The sequence below is a fragment of the Rutidosis leptorrhynchoides genome, chromosome 5, assembly GCF_046630445.1.
Source record: "Rutidosis leptorrhynchoides isolate AG116_Rl617_1_P2 chromosome 5, CSIRO_AGI_Rlap_v1, whole genome shotgun sequence".
NCBI classification, from domain to species: Eukaryota; Viridiplantae; Streptophyta; class Magnoliopsida; order Asterales; family Asteraceae; genus Rutidosis; species Rutidosis leptorrhynchoides.
Window position 1 is genome coordinate 419,560,253 of NC_092337.1, and position 5,120 is coordinate 419,565,372.

Genomic DNA, 5,120 nt, shown 5'->3' on the forward strand with positions numbered 1-5,120 from the left:
ATTATTTCAGAAGAAAAGGAATCGTCCACAAAAAGTGTGCAATTCCAAATACAGACACAAATTCAATAGATTGTCCACAACTGTGTGCAATCTCAAATACAGAAACAATAAAAATACACACCTACATCTATGACCATGACTCAATCGTTTTTTAGAGAAGAAGATGAAAACCCTAGAAAACGTCTACAGTACAAATTACATTAGAACTAAAGAAATAAACTGAATTTATAACTTCAAATCTTGAAAGCCGACTTAACCACCTACACAATAAGAAAATTGCACAACAGTCCCTGCAGAAATAAAAGAATAAAAGAAATACTTCAAGGATATGAGACTTGGCATATTTGATCCTTCAACACTCCCCCTCAAACTAGGCCTGGAACATATCCTGCATATGAAGCTTTTCACACAAATATGCAAATTGTCTTGAGATAAGACTTTTTGTAAAAATGTCTGCCACATTTTCAGAAGAATTGATAATGCTAAAAACGAACATATATTTCATAGCATTATTCCTCAAGAAAGACAAGCTTTTAGTTGCAATTGTTCTATTTACAAGTGATATTCGTTTAAATAATAAAAGGTGAAGACAAAAGACAGATTCGACGAATTGAAGACGCAAACGACCAAAAAGCTCAAAAGTACAAAATACAATCAAAGAGGTTCCAATTATTGATAAGAAACGTCTCAAAATTACAAGAGTACAAGATTCAAAACGCAAAGTATAAGATATTAAATTGTACGCAATGACGTTCGAAAATCCGGAACCGGGACCAGAGTCAACTCTCAACGCTCGACGCAACGGACTAAAAATTACAAGTCAACTATGCACATAAATATAATATAATATTTAAATAATTACTAAAATTATTTATATATTATATTTATTTATATAATCCGTCGACAAGCTAGGAGCCAAGGTTTGGTGAGCTGTAAAAACAAACTCCGCGACTCGCGGAGTTTGAAGGCAAAAAATGCCGCAAGTCGCGGAGACACCCTGGACGAAAATTCCTATAAAAGCCAGCGCAGTTCGACGTAAAAAAATATCATAAATCAATCTCTCTCTATATATGTATACGTAATATTTATATTTATATTTTATATTTTAATTTTAATTTTAAATCCTAATAATAAGGGTATGTTAGCGAATGTTGTAAGGGTGTAAGTCGAAATTCTGTCCGTGTAACGCTACGCTATTTTTAATCATTGTAAGTTATGTTCAACCTTTTTAATTTAATGTCTCGTAGCTAAGTTATTATTATGCTTATTTAAAACGAAGTAATCACGATGTTGGGCTAATTACTAAAATTGGGTAATTGGGCTTTGTACCATAATTGGGGTTTGGACAAAAGAACGACACTTGTGGAAATTAGACTATGGGCTATTAATGGGCTTTATATTTATTTAACTAAATGATAGTTTGTTAATTTTAATATAAAGATTTACAATTGAACGTCCCTATAAATAACCATATACACTCGATCGGACACGATGGGCGGGGTATTTATATGTACGCATAATCGTTCATTTAACCGGACACGGGAATGGATTAATAGTCACTAGAATTATTAAAACAGGGGTGAAATTATGTACAAGGACACTTGGCATAATTGTTAACAAAGTATTAAAACCTTGGGTTACACGCAGTCGATAACCTGGTGTAATTATTAAACAAAGTATTAAAATTTTGTTACAGTTTAAGTCCCCAATTAGTTGGAATATTTAACTTCGGGTATAAGGATAATTTGACGAGGATACTCGCACTTTATATTTATGACTGATGGACTGTTATGGACAAAAACCAGACGGACATATTAAATAATCCAGGACAAAGGACAATTAACCCATGGGCATAAAACTAAAATCAACACGTCAAACATCATGATTACGGAAGTTTAAATAAGCATAATTCTTTTATTTCATATTTAATTTCCTTTATTTTATATTTAATTGCACTTCTAATTATCGCACTTTTATTGTTATTGTATTTAATTGCACTTTTAATTATCGTACTTTTTAATTATCGCAAGTTTATTTTATCGCATTTTTATTTATTGCAATTTCATTATCGTTATTTACTTTACGCTTTAAATTAAGTCTTTTATTTATTTAATATTTTACATTTTGTTTTAACTGCGACTAAAGTTTTTAAAATCGACAAACCGGTCATTAAACGGTAAAAACCCCCCTTTATAATAATAATATTACTTATATATATTTGTATTTTTATAAAATAAAACTAATATAGCGTTAAGCTTTGTTAAAAGATTCTCTGTGGAGCGAACCGGACTTACTAAAAACTGCACTACTGTACGATTAGGTACACTGCCTATAAGTGTTGTAGCAAGGTTTAAGTATATCCATTCTATAAATAAATAAATATCTTGTGTAAAATTGTATCGTATTTAATAGTATTTCCTTGTAAAATATACGCTATTTTATATACACCTCGCATAACACCAAGTATTTTTGGCGCCGCTGCCGGAGAACATCTAGCTTAAAAGCCGGAAGCGCAACGCTAATATAAAAAAAAATTTATTTTTAGTTTACTAATATAAAAAAATACGCTTTTGTAAAAATACGTTTTAAATATTCAAAAATATAAAAAAAAACAAAAATATAAATATTTTTAAGAATTTGTTAAATATTTAAGTTTTATAAAGTTTCTTTATTTTTATTTTATATAAAATATAAGTTTTATTTAAATATTTTGTGTTTATTTAAAATATAAAAAAAATTTAAAAAACCGAAAAAAAAATATAAATATATATAAATCTATTTTTTTTAGATTGTTATAAAGTATTTTATTTCTATCTTAGTTTTTAAAGATAAGTTTTATTTAAATTATATAAATATTTTAATTAAATTAAAAACGGAAAAATAAATATATATATATATATATATATATATATATATATATATATATATATATATATAAATAAAAAAAAGAAACTGGACGATTTTATCCTGGTACACATTTGAAAATACAAACCCCGTGACTTGCGGGGGTTTTTAACTGGAAACACCGCGACTCGCGGAGCCGTCTGACACGGGTTACACAGAACCCTAATCCTGCATTTATTACGGGTTTTTATTATTATTATTTAAATTAAACCCTAATTAGGGTATTTTTATTATATAATTTAGTTTTTATTTTTATTTTGTATTTTTAGTTAAATTGGTGTAATTAGTTTATAAAATTAATAGTTTTATAAAATAAATAATATAAAAATAATATTTTTATAAAAATTGTACTTTTTACAACTTTTAGTATATTTTTATATTTTGTCTCTTTTTAATTGTTTTAGCGTAATATTTGTATTTTTCGCTCGTATTTAGTTTTAAACTTAGTTTTTGCCATAGTTATTTTTATTTATAGATTTTTAGGCTTTGCCGTAAAATCCCTTAAGTGCTTTTTCTTTAGACTAAGATTTAGGTGCTTTAGAATTTTGCGACGCCTTTTTAAGTTTTAGTTTCTTTTTAAGTTATTGCCATTTGGGATATAGTTTTACTTGTAAGCTTTAATATTTTTAGACGCAACCTTTAATTTTTAGTTTTTAGTTCCTTTTTAAGTTTCGACGCCTTCTACCTATGTATCAATTATCACTCCAATTAGTAATCTCAATTTGCAATTTTAATTTTAAGTTAGTGATAGTAATAAGGTTGGGTTAGTCGATTGTTTTTAAGTTTTATAAGTATCTCTTTTTCTTTCTTATTTTTCGACGTCTTTTCTTTTTTTTCGACCTTTTTCAACGCGCTTTTTTTCTTTCTTATTTCTCGCCATTCTAGCTTTTAGGACATAGATTTTTATTCTACTTCTTATCTAAATTTCTTAAAATTACGAAAATTTATTTTAAGTGGTTAAATTGATAGACATCAAAATTTTCTGGTTCGTAGTAATAGTTGGATTTGTACGTGGACCGGGTTATTGGAGCCAAACAGTCCTCAATTATATTGAGACCAAACGAATCCTGCCCCTCTGCTGCATCTTTTGGCTATTCGAAACGTGGGCAAAATCAGAAAAGTCTATTAATTGGATAACTTATATAATTTTTCTTTCCTTTTAAAAACTAATAGGATATTCAGTGAATGCACCGAGCAAGACGTTCACCACCTTTTGTACGTTCACCACCTGTAACTAGATCAAGACATCTAGCAAATATTACCGCCGTTGATTTTTCTTTAGAATCGTCATCCAGTTGACCAAGTACTCCAGTTCAAATTTTCGATAATCCATTTTTTGAACCCGACCTCACAATTGAGAATCCGGAGAATATTTAGGGACAATTCATAGATCCTGAACCATTAAATTTTTCTCCGGAACCACCAATCATTCAAACAGAGATTGTTGAAGAACGAACCATTAAATCAGAATCCTCTAGTGATTCAGATTCAACAAATTCAATTATGGAAGTAACAGAACCTTTAAGTATGGAAGACCGAATGAGAGCTAAACGCACTGGCCAAGGTCACACAATTACTCATCCAGACATTAATGCGCCAGATTATGAAATCAAAGGACAAATTCTACACATGGTGACTAATCAATGCCAATTTAGTGGTGCGCCGAAGGAAGATCCAAACGAACATCTTCGTACCTTTAATAGGATCTGCACACTATTTAAAATAAGAGAAGTTGAGGATGAACAGATATATCTCATGTTATTTCCCTGAACTTTAAAGGAAGAAGCCAAAGATTGGTTGGAATCGTTACCTGAAGGGGCGATTGATACATGGGACGTTTTAGTTGAAAATTTTCTTAAACAATTCTTTCCGGCATCTAAAGCCGTAAGACTTCAAAGAGAAATTGTTACGTTCACACAGAAACCGAATGAAACTCTATATGAGGCATGGACAAGATTTGGAAAGTTATTAAGAGGATGTCCGCAACATGGTTTAGACACCTGTCAAATAGTACAAATATTCTACTAAGGATGCGACATCACTACAAGGAAAGACATCGATATAGCAGCTGGTGGTTCTATTATGAAGAAAACAGAAACTGATGCTTACAAACAAGGTCCTAGCAATCAACAAGTATCCAATAATACTTACAACCAGCAAAGACCTAATTTTCAAAACAAACTACCACAAACCAATGATAAAAAGCCGAATTTAGA

General features: G+C 29.9%; 1 non-coding gene across 1 annotated transcript; it reads right to left on the bottom strand.

The window, feature by feature from the left end:
* Positions 1-4,791: 4,791 nt before the first annotated feature.
* LOC139850812 (small nucleolar RNA R71) lies at positions 4,792-4,898 on the bottom strand. Its single transcript, XR_011760190.1, has one exon. It is a non-coding gene; the product is annotated as a small nucleolar RNA R71 (small nucleolar RNA).
* Between the last annotated feature and the right edge of the window lie 222 nt (positions 4,899-5,120).